We start from the raw sequence: 14,080 nt of genomic DNA, 5'->3' as shown, positions 1-14,080 counted from the left end.
GATTAATAGATGAAACTTGATGAGAAGCTGGCATCCACTTAAGAGCATTAGAATTTCTTTTTGTTAGATCATTAAAAGAATTCTAAAAGAAAAGAAAAGATTTTCTGGAAGATTATTACAGTTGTCTTAAAAGTATTTCAAGCATGTATTTAAATTTATTTTATACATTTAAAAATATATAATCAACAAAAATATCAAAATGCTCAATTATGCATCCTATTAATGGTGTCCTACTGTATTTTATAATTATTTGATTTAAGGATTTTACATATATTTTTTAAAAGCCTATTATTTTAAGTGAATATCAGTAGATTCAATTATTTACTTTCTCTGAAATTCAACTTCTCTTCTCCATTCTAAGGAGGGATTGTAGGCTTGTAGAATATTAAAATCAAAACCTAAACCCTAAAGCTAAAAGTTCTCCATACACCCATGATCAGAAAGCCACTTCTGGCAAGGATGTTATGTTGAAAAGAGTTAAAAGAGATCAGCACCACTAATCCAAGTCTTCCTTCAAGTAGTGCTGTGCCAGTTGTGCACTGTCACGTGGGGAAGGCAATCACAGTCACAGAAAGTTACTGTGGTGACATGACTCAGGATGAACTAGTAACATCTGGATCAGAGAATTCAAGATAAGCTACAAGAGAGCACAAGTTAATGACTGAGGCAATGGGGAGTTCATATCCAGTCTCGAGCTTATCTGCTGCATATGCAATGGGCTTGCAGGGTGATAATGGAGTGGAAGATGACTTCATTATTGAGAAGCCATGTACTGTATCTATGCTGTACATCTCCCGGGTTTTTATGAGCTCTGCAGCAGTATGCAAAGATCACAATTCAACAAGACCATGGGATTGGTGATTTTAAACATGAAATATATTTATTGTTAAAATATGTTAATTGGATCCTGCAGTTCTATTTCTAATTCCTAAAAGGTTTTGACTGTAACATTGTATTCACATCCACACATCATAGTTCTAAATGTAAACACTGATCCAGAAAAAAAAAGATCCCTGATGTACAGAATATCTCATCAATATGGTTCTTTAGTCTGTGTTTCTGTTTTACAGTAAGTGATCATGGCATTGTTGAATTAGTCATCTTCAATGGCAATGCAAACATACGTTTTTACATAAGTACAATTGTCTTTTGACGTTTGATGACACTGGATGACAAAAGAGAGGCAAATCAATAGTTACAGAAGGTGTGTGTTTCCAATTTCTTCTTAATTCAATAATGGATCATTGTATGCTCTATCCTAACACAAGCCTTTGGAACCTTGGTGAAATATTATTAACAGCTTATCTTTCTTAAAGTGTGAAAAAACACTTCTAAAGCAAAAGCTGAGATTCATTCTTATTATAACCAGTACATCAAGAGCTGCACAGTCTATTAGAAAAAACACTGTCCTTAATGTCTAATAGATGATAGTAAAACCTACATCTACAGTCCTTTTGGGAGGCTAAAAGTGACACCACTGTAACACTCTTATGTGCAGTGTTTCATGTACTGTAAAAGCATTGTTTATAGCAATTTACAGCAACCTCTGTGTCAAAGTAAAATGACCAGAACTGATATTAAAATACATTATTTTAAAAAGCCATTCTTCCTGTATCATAATAAATACCAGTGTATTGCATGTGCTGGATAGCAACTCTCCTAATAATCACAGACATGTACATCTGTCCCACAGGATAAGGAATTTTGAGGGGCTTATATTATGTGTGCTTAGGAAATGATACAATAATCCTTGGAAATTACAGAGCATACCAACAAATTACATGTGTCAAATATCCTTAAAACTTATCATAATCTTATACTCTTATTAATGAAACAGAATGATTGCAAGGTAGTGTAAAATCTGTAGTGAAAATAGTAGTCATTTTTTGTTTTAACCATATTTAGTTTTACCCAGTGATGGTAGTTCCCCATTGAACAATGGTTTTCTACACAATAAGCACAACTGCTAACAAGGGTTGCTTTTGGGATAAAGTCGTGATTTAATCATGACATACAGTAAGTAATTTGAAAGATAACATTATAAATATTTGGTTTATTGTGTGTGAAACTGTTAGCTTTCCTGATCAAGTCAAAAGCATGAACTGTTTATGGCAAGTAGGGTCAGAAACAGGGTGAGACTGTCATGAAGCTTGTAAGGCCCTGACGCAAAATCACCTTTATTAAGTGACTGTGCAATCCCCCTAGATTTAATTCTAGGAAGTTACCATGGAGAGGTCAAACACAACACATGTTTCAGAATTTCCCTACAATAGCCATCCTTGTTTATCTCTGGCACTGAAAAGATCAACTTTTCAGACATGAGAAGAGCCCTTCACAACCTTAAACTGTTAATCCACTGTAATCAACAGCACAAACATGTTCCAGGCACATTCCAGGTTTCTTTTGCTTTGGTTTTTCATCACCTAAAGGCAGGAATGTGCAGGGTTTGTCTCTGTTTGTTGGGAGAAAGTCCACTTTTAGCCTGGCAGAAGGCTTACTGATCTTTTATGGTTTCATTTTTAAAGGTTTATGATTAAAAAGAACCGGGCTACTGTACATAATTCATCACTCCAAATAGGCTCCCCAATATCCAGATGGCCAGGCCTACACTTCTACTGTCAGTGTGAAGTGGACTAGCTGCCCAGGTCTGGTCTCTGGGAGAATTTTTTTCAGGCTAGATGAGAAGAATACTGAAATAATATCATTATTCTGTCAACTCATTGACTGGCAATGAAATAAATGATCTTTTAAGAGGCTGGTGACACTGTATTTTAATGAGGTCATTAAGGCAACCACTGGTTCTTCCTTTATGCTTTGACCCTGGACAAAAGCTGAAAGAAACTGTTTGTATTATCTGTGAGTAATGATATATTTTCTCCTTAGTACAGTTAATGGGATGGGATGAAAAATATTGAAGGCCAACCTAATATGAATTTATTTTTAGAAGAAGCTAGCCTGTAGCTTTAAATAAGTATGTCATTACTGATTCACTGTTGGCTATTTCTACTGAAATTGACTATAATGAAATCTCCTTAGAACAAACTACCTTATGGTATCATAAAATATCACACACGATAGGAATATAACGCCACTGAGGTTTAAGGCATTAAGACTGTGGTAAAAAGGAAACAAATACATACAATGTACACTAAAAAATAAACTTAGACATGACCAATAATATAGCTTTTGCTTCTTTCCATGCTAGCCTGTAAGATCTGAATATATGTCCATTAGCTCTCATTTGTGTTAGGTAATATACAGTATACAGTATGCATGGTCAATCACCATGCAATCTGTGGGAAACCGCAGCCAATCAATTATAAATATTTTTCAATATTTTTTTCTTAATTTTTTTTTTCTCAAATGTACAAAACACTTTACCCATAGAAGGGGACTTACAGTACGTCATCCACATCTGAAGTCACTGCACCACCCCAGTGCCATGGAGGCTTTCATGACCAAGTATCTAGAGTCTTGGTTTTCCATCTCAGACAAAGGACAGAGCCTTCCGCAGCACTGCACCCCTTTATCACTCTGTGTCACTGGTTTAGAACAGCTGTGGTCCAGAGGGAGGAATGTCTACAACTTATCACTGCAAATAGGCTCCCCAACAACCAGGAGACAGGCAGACCTAAACATCTAATGTCAGTAACTGGTCCAACAGCATCATTTTCAAGTACAACCTGCATTTTACCTGGTCGTTTTCCATCCCAGTACAATAATTCTGTATTTACATGCTCTTCTTGTTCACATTTCTGATTTAAAGAGCCTCAAGAAAAACATTTATATATACTGTATATCTTCTTTATTCAGGGAAACTAGAACTTTTATCAGGATGATTGGTTCCCACTTCAGAGTTAAGCAGCATTCTGGTGCAGCCAGGGCAGCTTCATGAAGTGTTTGAGATGATTTACAATGGGCAGTACAGTTGCGTACAGAGATGAAAGAAATTGTTTCGGTGACACAGACAGCTAGACGATCTTTCTCTCAGTGTTCCTCCTCTCCCATTGTTTCATGCTTCCTAAATAACTCTATAAAATATCTTACTCTGTAGCTTATGTATATACTCAATACATTCTAAAATAAAACCAATAAACCGTAAAAGTAAGCAAATGTGTTAAAAAAAAACTTAAAACCCAAATCCAATGCAATGGATTTGTATTTAGAAAAGAAGCAACAACAACAACAACAAAAATCGTCAAGATTAACAATAAATCAGATGATCAAAAAACATAAGATCATAGGATAAGATAAAATGAGTCTATAATTAATAATCCGTTAAAAACCTCAATTAGTAAAAATGATTTGTAATGTTCTCCCTGTGTTCCTGTAGTTTTCCACTAGAAGCTCTGGTCAAAACATACTGTATACTGGTAGATTAATTGGCTTCTGGGAAAACTGGCCCTGGTGAGTGTGTGAATGTTTTCCATGTGCAGGGTTCTCCCTGCCTTGTGCCCGTTGCTTGCTGGGATAGGCCCCGGCTGCCCTGAAACCCTATACTGGATAAAGCAATTAGAAAATGGATGAATGGATGATTGCATTAATATTCAAACCTGTTGCTGTGACAAAACTAAATCAATTTAGACGCACACAACTACAGTATCTTTAGAAATCACACAATCACACAACTATTTATTTTTTCCTTTGTGTAGAATTATAGTGGTTGCCATGATTTCAGAATAAAAACACCTGAGAGTTCCCTTGGTTACGTAGTGAATTTCTAGCAGACTAAGGAGCTGTCAAACCAAGACAGGGATAAATTCAATGCAAAGCACAGATCAGGAGAAGGGTACAAATAAATATTGAAGTCTCAGAATATTCCTGTGAGTATAATCTACACAATAATCAAGAAATGGAATGTGCATTATATCATTCAGACAGTGCCTAGATCAGGTCATTCCTCCAACCTGAGCAGCCAGGCATGCCAGAAGTGGTGAGGAACGCCACTGTGAGGCCAGTGACAGTTTGGAAAGAGGTACTGTACAGCGTTCAATGACTGAAATGAGACAAAATGTGCATCAGTCACCAATAGCCAGATCTCTTTACAAAACTAACCTGTATGGCAGCACAGCAAGAAGGAAGCCAATACTAAAAACCAATTTCGAAGCCTACATGGAGTTCACAACATACTGTACCACCTCAGTGAACCTGCGGACATGTGGCAAAAGGTGTTGTGGTCTGATGAGACCAAATCAGAATTTTTTCAGTCATGCACAGTGATAACAGTATCATGCTATGGAGAGGCTTCAGCAGAGACTGGACAATGTGTTAGGATTGAATCAGATAGAGAAAAGAACAGGCAAATACTGGAAAAAAACTGTTTCTGTCAGCTAAATAAAACACTGGGGAGAAAATTCACCTTTCAGCAAGACAATGATCTGCTGGAGTGGCTTATAAAAAAGAAAGTGAATGCCTTTGTCTGTCCGAAAAGAAGTCCTGACTTGAGTTCTATTGAGAATTTATGCAAATACTAAGAACCGCTGTCCATAAGAGTGCTTGAGTATTTCTGCCAAGAACAATGGGCACAACTGAAACAAGTTGGTTTGCTAAGGAAATGGGACGCCATAGGAAGGATCTACAGTAAATAGTTTTTACTTTCTGTCTAGTTCAGATGTATCAGTGGGCATATGACACTTGCATTTTCTACACCATTCACTATTTACCACTAAAAACTGTCTTCCCTCTACATTCTAAATGGAATTAATAAATATTATCACTTCACATTCACTTACAAAATAACTTTAAGTACAATTATATAAACACCTCGCATAAATAAATGTGCCCCTGTTTCTTTTCAGAAGATCATCCCTCTTGTTGGTTGCGGACCCAGAAATCATCTCATATATTTACATTCATTCTTATAAGAAATAAGTTTTAATTTATGCATTTTGAGTTACACAGCATCTTGCAGCAATGCATGTACTATGCAAATCAAGACTTGCCTGTACTAACCAATTAAAGACGAAAAAAATGTCTCTCCAATTAAACCACATACTGTAATAGGAGGATTAGTCCAAAATGCCTGTTATTAGTGAAGGTCAGCTCCTTCAGCCAATGAATTCAGAGAAAAATAAAATACTAAACCACATGAACTAAAACACTCTCTTAATTCTGTTACAGGTTGCTCTGAATTCCTACAGACAGTGATGCTGTAGACACCAGATCCTTTTATAATACGTTTTACAAATGGTCTCATTATGGTAAAGATGAAGTCATTTCTGCCATCCTATTTGTTCCTTATCTCACCTTAGTTACCAGCAATGCTGTACTTATGCTGTCAGACGGATAAAAACGATAAAGACCAGGATGACCCTAAGGACTTGCAGGACTTGGAAGTTTAAGATTAAATTGTGAAAATAAGAGATAGATCTATTTTTTTCAATGGTATGCAATTTAAAAACGTTATTTTTTCTACTTTCATGGAAATGTAAATCAGATATTGTGGAATACAGATCAAATATGAGTGCTCAAAAGAAAACTAACTAAACTTGAAATTTAAAACTGAACATTTCTTATGAATAAAAATTACAGCGGGAAATAAAAATGTGGCAGATTGAGCAGATTCCCTTTTGAATAACATAAAAAAATAAAGCATATTCTCACTGATCTGGAACTAACAATTATCAGAGTCTGGATCATCATCATCTCCCATAGGCCAAGAGTGAGTTGCATACTTTAGATGAAATCAGCTCATCTTTTAGTGAATAAATCTCCATTCCTTGTTTGTATTGAATAACTGTAATGATCAGTACTATTTTTATTAATATTTCCCTTTCTCCTCTGTAACGAATTACATCAACTCCAGCACTTGACCGTGGCTCTTGCAAAGATCCAAGGAGCTAATTAGTATAGGCAGGTGCTATGATAAATTGAAAAAAAAAAATTTCATGGAAAACCTTGTGTTTTTCAGAGTGGTGCACTTTTTTTTTGCAAGCAACAAAGGCATAGAAATAGGTACAGTTGTGATAGACATGTAGTACAATAGTTTCCATTACAAACCCCCAACCTTTTCATCTCAAACATTTCTATTAAGCTCTTCATTCAAACCATTCTTTTACAGAGAAACTTGGAGCCAAAAAACAGAGATCACTTTCATATTTTGATTTTTTTAAATACATACAATGCCATCCTTCTATTTTAATCCACCAATTTTTGGTCCCAGATTGCAGTGAACCAGAGATCCATGCAGCAGAGAAGGGGAGAGAGGGAAGAAACGTTGGCAAACCACAGATAATGCAGTGTGTTAACGCTGCCACTACTGTCCCAAACAGTGAGGGGTGGAGCTGACTGGGTGTTGTGCTGCAATTGGTTTGTGCAAGCGGTGATAGTTTGTATTAAGTCCTAATCACTTTCACTTTTAGTTTTGTCTCTCATGATTTGTGTAGGGACTGTGACTTCAACGTGTGAAGAATGAACATTCGAAAGGGTGGACTGAACTACAGTAGGTAGTGTGTGTTTAGTATAATGCACATTCTACTTGCAGTATCAGTGAGGGAACTCACTGTACCCAGAAGAGTAAGTGTCTGTCTCTTGATCTGTGCCTATCTATCTGACAACTTATTTTGAAAGTTTCTTGGCCTTAGTGGTTAATTTTGTACCATTACATGAGTTGTGGCTTGCAATTAAATATTCAAGAGAATTTACAGAAATGGATAGATTTTCTCTGATGACAGGTGAAACCATTTGGATTACACACAGAAGCCTTTACATCAGTTAGAACTTTTCAAACTGTACTTTTGCATGCAAACTTTTCTTTCTTGCTATACCAAAGGGTTTGAATACATATGCAATGTGAATCTACTGGTCTTCTAATTTTGGCCTCATTGGTTCAAAGTTGATTGAACAGATTCTAAACAGAGAGATCTTCATGTACATTGTATCTATTGTATTTGAAAGTGTCATGGTTGCAAGTTCAGGAGGTAACAAAATGTGAATACTTTTGCAAAGCATTATACAAAAGAAAAAGAATGTTTTTCCTAATTTCAGTATTTGAACTGACTAAAAGTACTGTATGTTTTTATTTCAGATTTGTTTTTCTTTTGTTTTTTTTCTACTGGACAACCTCTATCCTGGCCTGGAATACAAAAATATGGAACAGAGACATGCCTTGGGGTCTGCCAAACCATTATTGCTCTCTAAGAGAGTCATGAATCTCTCTGATAGGCTAGTATTGTGTTGCCTTCATTCACCACAAATAAATTCCACAGCAGAAAAAATGTGCTCGATTACACCCAGGACTCTCTTCAATCTGTAATGTAATAACACTGAATACAGTAATTTCAGGCTCCCAGTGCCAGCAGACTGTGCTGGTACAAGGGGTTTGTACTACATGCCCCTTCTTTAATACCATCCGGTATTTGAATTTAGCCCACAAATTATAAGCAAGAGAGCAGTAGGGTGCACAGCACGACTCCTCTATTTGAATAATGAAATTCAAACTGACAAATAGTACAAAATCAAATGAAAGTGGTTCCCTAACACTATGAGTTATTGCTAAAAACTGCATGATTAAATAATGGCATAATTACTTTCTGCACAGTCATCATCAAACTGTACAGAAACCTGCAGATTGTTTTAAAGCATATTTAGGGCAGGAGAGAAGAAATTGGGAAGAAGAGAAAAGAGTTAATGTTTTCAGATTATTGCGAATGACACCGTATTACAGTATATACTGTAGCGCTCTCGGGTTCACGTGGGTATGTGCCCTCACTGCTTCCGCCTCAGGTCTGCCCCCCCACCGATAGGGACTCGAACCCAGGCGTGCTACATTGCTGTCAGAAGCAGGGTGGGATAGCCCTTCGCCAAATTAAGTGGGGGAGAGTGTAATGCATCTGGCCTCCATTGCAGGATGTGAGAGCCGCCTTACCAGCGCGGTGACGTCACTGCCCTTCGCTGTGAACAGCAGGGACCGCAGCTGTCGGGCTGAGGGGAGATTTCCCTTTAGCTCAACTGGCTGGGTCCCTGTTGAGTGACGCCAGAGGCCCTTGTGCAGTATCTCTACTGCAAATGCTTTGATAATGAATGAGGTTAACAGTATCAACAAACTAACACGAAGTCTAAAGGGAAGTGGTTGTCTACAATGAAGACCCCCAATTCATTATTTGCAATCATCCTTTGGTCATTGATTGTTGTTCATATTTTAGCAAATGGTATTACTGTCAAACTGCTCAATTAACACAATACGTACGTAGTTACTATAAGTAGTAATAATATTAAATTTGTTTTTGTTGTTATCTTCTGTCATGTTTCATTCTAGTAAACCTTTTATTTACATTTTGAAACGTACTACAGAAAAGTAGGAATTGGGACTGAGGATCTGTTAATTTATAGTAGAGAATCGATACAGAAAATATACAGTAGTCCTGATTTTTCTGTTGTCCAATTTTTGGGCAAATTGCCCATCTAATTGCTGTTCTGTAAAGTGGCAGTTTTCCCACAGTGAGAATAAGAACCTGCATGTTGTGCCACAGCATTGCTCCAAAAGAGCCTTTCATTTTCCCAGCTGGGCACCGTGCTCTTTCTGTGCTCTTGGCTGGCTCACTTACCATCTTCTCAACTGCTGCAAAGCTGGTGACTCAAAAAAAACTTCTTCGAATTGCTTCATGGCATGACTGCATTTCTCCTGATATGGTTGATATTTTCATGCTTGAAGGTAGAACATGTATGAAGTGATTGCAATGGAAAGCTTCTCAGAGTATAAACTCAGCAACAGTTTCTCAGAGAGCTAGGGTTAGATCAAGGTTTTGCACTTGGGTTATTTAGGGTTAAGGCTGGGGTCTAGGTTTACAACAAACCTTTATTGCTATTACTTGATTTAAGTTTCATATTTATTTAGTGTTTGTTATTGCAAAATATTCTCAAAATGATTTGCATATAGGATATTCACTGTACCACTGAATACCTATTTTAAATGATCACTTTTATTTCTAAATATAGAATTTCTTAACTAAATACAATATAAGGTTTTGAATAAATTGAATATTTCTATTTCAATACATTTTAAAAATATTGAACTTTTAAAACCCAAATATGAAGCTAAATATGAAGTGTCATATGCAAATTAATTATACCCTACAGAATGAGGATATAATATTTTATAAATCAAAGTACCTATTGGTATATGTATTCTTTTCACAAGATTTATAAAACAGGGAAATAGCATCCAGTATCTTTGGTTAAATCCGAGAAAAAATATTTTTAAATTTCAATTTTATAAGTATTTGTGCCATTGTTTTCACAAATGGTCCCCCGTATGAAATTACATTATTACATTATTGAACTTGTGTTTTATAAACCCATGTAAGTGACAGGATAAACACATTGGCTGAGCAAATTAATGATGAAGATAATAATAATGATTATGAGTAATGAAATCATTAACAGCTTCTTGAGTCAAATTTAGCACTATGTCGATTAGGTCAGTGGTTGAAGATGTTAAAATATCTCTGAAGCTTTCTACTTTATTTAAAAACACAAATATTCTAGCTGCTGAAAAGATCTAAAGGTCTAGTAAAAAAAATATTTGTTTAGATTTTAAGAAAGTAGCTGAGTAAAAATAATATACACATGAAGAATGTGGTTAAAAAGTCTTGATTTAGACGAATTAGTCACACTGTACTTGAAATTCATTATTTATCAATGGATATTTAACAAATGTGATATTAAGCATTTAATTGCTACACATTTAGCTTCTGTAGAATAATATTTTCAAATCCTTATTTGTACAATTTATTCTGAAACATTAGTAATCTGTCATTACAACCCCTAGTACACTGGGATTTACAGTGGGATTCTATGTACTGTAGGTAGTTCTTATGCCACACCTTTCCAATTTCAATAGTTAAACAGGTAATTCATTGATGTCACATGAAAACCTGCAAATCTTGTGAATCCTTCAAGACCAGAGCTGGGAATTCCTGATAAAAGTGAATAACTCACTTGATTTAATTAAATAACTTTTGAATGCAAGTTTAAAGTCTGTGCGGCCTTGTGAACATACAGTAAATAATTGATTTGCTAGAACTCCTGTATGGATTTTGACCGTCCTTCAAAGCTCACTTTAGTTTCACATGCATACATAAACAAACACAGTATACCGCTTACTGTACAGTACATTTTCTCACCAAAAATAGAGACACTGCAGCACGTGTACATTTGGCATAAGAGACTTCCTGAAAATCCTGCTTGAGAAGAGCATTTGCAAAGGTGTTGTGGTCTAAAGATCTCAGAAATGCTCCTCCTAACTGAAATACTACAGTCAGGTTTCAGAATGACTCAAAACAGTTGTGTTTGTTTGGAGCACAGGTTTAACTTTTATAGAGCTATTAGGTGACTATGATTGGGTGCAGTGCTGAACTGGTCAAGTACAGCAATGTTTGAGGCAGTTGTGAAGCCTGGTGTGCACATGATTCATATGGGAAAATTGTGATCAGTATTCTCCCATAGATACACTATTGGCCAACATCCTCAGCGATCAGCTCTTCATTTTGTCTTTTTTTTTTCTTTTTCTAATTGAAGTCCCACTAGCTTATGCCGGCTGGCTTTAAAACACTGTTAAAAGTAACAGCAGGTGAAAATCAATAAAAGCTCATGAAATCAAACCCTTCAAGGATTACAAAGATGTTCCTTATTTTTCTCACCCACATACTGTACATGTACAGTATTAATGAGAATAACACAGCACATGAGTCGTATGAAATAAGCATATCTGCTCAAAAAGCAGCTTTGCTTTGGTGTTCTTAGATTTGGCACATTTGTGGCTTAAAATGCTGCATTGCAAATTTCTCTTTTTGTGGCACAGTACTTCTTTCTTGCAAAGGGTTGTGGGTGTATGGCACAATCTGATAAGTCATGCTGTAGATGTTGAGTCACTGGTAGTATTCATGTGGACTTGGTGGCACTGCATAAATAAGGTACTTGCAATGGGATAAGAATAAGATCTCCTATAAGTGTTATCTACTATTAACAGAGCTTTTAAAGCACAGCCATTATTGCCACAGAACTTTGTGGCTTCATTTCAGCAGAGCTCTTAATCACCTATTGAAACTTTTGACTGAAACATTTCATTTTCAAATTAGAACTTAAAGCATATTAAAGTAATAAAAAATGAAAAATGCAGATTTTAAGTGATATAAGTAATCTTCTGTGTTTCAGAAGATGTCTTCTTAAACTTAGAAGTTCTAATCAGTGAACTAATAAATATAATAGTTACAGTATGAGTCACTAGGAGAATAAGTTTGAATGAAAAATGTAAGAAACTTGGGTAATAAAGACCAGGGGCTTGTTATGAAAGGCATCGATCATTTTCTTCCTTTAACTTGGCTAATTAATTTAGCTATTCTTTGCCAGACTCATAAACTCAACAAACATTTAAGGGAAAAACTAAGCACATTTACAGTAACTTTGGGTTTTTCATGGAATGGGCCATAGATCTAAAACTGTTCCTATGTACAGTGCAACAGCAACAATAATAACATTATTGTTACAGTGTTACAGTCTAACATGTTCATAGGAATTCTAGTACATCTACTCAGGTATTAATTTTAGAAGTCAGAGTACATTTAAAAGCACTCCTAATTATATCAAATGCTGTGTACATTTGAGAACTATCAAAATGTAAACAAAATGTAATTACAACTCTGTCTGTCATGATGGCAGTAATACAGTTTACTGAAGTCTTTACATTAGTTATAATAACTGTTTTTGCAGAAATATGCCAAGAACCATTACAAAAGTATTTTAATTATGAGATTACAATACCCAATTTTTGTTTTTGTTCTTAAAACTGAAGTTCTAATGTTGTTTTATTTGTTTTTCTTACATCATTATATTCTAAAAGGTAGTTAAGTGTACACTAAATTATGCCTAAGATGGTTAAGAAATTAAAAAGAAAGAACTACTTGTAATCATCATGTTGCATAGCCTCGCACTTAACCACTGCAAAAAGAGCAAGCTTAATGAAAAATGCATCATGATAAACAGGGTTATAATGCAGTTCTGAGTCCAGAAGAAAGAAGTTACTTCAGTTTGAAATGGAGTGCCTGTAGCGAGGAACCTAATCTACAACCCTATATTAAGCTCTCTTACTAATCTGAATTAATGCAATCAGGGAGATATGGAATTAATATGCTTGATTAAGTGCCAGAGCATATTAGTATTGGGAGCTAAGAAGATTGCTGCGCCTAGAAAAGAGAATTTGCATAAAGAGTTTTTTTTTGCCATTACTTTTTTGTGTTTTTCCAGGATTGAGCAAGCATGGGAAGAAGAAGGAAGGGTCTAGCATTACATATTTTAATTCATTAACCACCTCAGTGAAAGTACACATCCTTTACTTCTTTAAAAAGACTTTTTTTCATTTTTCTCATTTTTAAAGTTTAGGTCGACTGTTCATGTCAGAAATTCACTCTTCCCAGAACATTGCAAATTCCCAAAGGACCTTGTGATCCCTTTCAGACAGGCTAGTATTAAAGATGAGAGATTCAATTTCAAGGTACTTATCTGGTGAGGACCCAATAAGAGACAGAGAAATGGAAAAGAAAAAAAGGAAAGAAAAGGGAAAAATAGAGTCTTAGGATAACAAAAAATGTGCTTGACTTTGGGGAACAATAAGGAGATGAAAGCTATGTGAAGAAGGCCTCAGGGGAAGAGTAAATTAGCAGTATATTAAATCGCCTCTCCAAATGTCTGAATCCCTCATAAGAGCCTGATGTAAGCTGCGGCAGATCTCTTAAACACTGCTGGACTGGAAATAAAAGGATCCCTTTGCCTTGATAGTAAGAACAGAGATGCTTTATGCTATTAAGACCGAACAAGAGACAAGAAACAAAACACAAAGACAAACAGCAGACAAATTGTGGGATTATCCCCACAGCATATACTCCAGTGGTATTTACTAGGCCTTATCAGCAAAGAAGAAACACACTCCAAATATAACCTTTTCCATTTGCACAACTGGACTCTTTTTAGTGGGGTTTCTCTGTTCTGGTCCAATAGACACTGTATTCCTTTGGGCTTTTTCTGGAGCTCTCAGTCAGCAGATTTAATTAAACCCTTAATTGCATTATTTCTATTAATTGAAGGT

General features: G+C 35.7%; 1 protein-coding gene across 7 annotated transcripts in view; it reads right to left on the bottom strand.

Moving 5' to 3' along the window:
- Positions 1-14,080, bottom strand: part of LOC102682408 (leucine-rich repeat-containing protein 4C) — a 446,308-nt gene that overhangs the window by 39,985 nt on the left and 392,243 nt on the right. The window lies entirely within an intron of this gene.

The sequence above is a fragment of the Lepisosteus oculatus genome, chromosome 21, assembly GCF_040954835.1.
Source record: "Lepisosteus oculatus isolate fLepOcu1 chromosome 21, fLepOcu1.hap2, whole genome shotgun sequence".
Taxonomy (NCBI): Eukaryota; Metazoa; Chordata; class Actinopteri; order Semionotiformes; family Lepisosteidae; genus Lepisosteus; species Lepisosteus oculatus.
The sequence above is the reverse complement of the archived record's forward strand: the minus strand, read 5'-3'. Positions and strand labels throughout refer to the sequence as shown.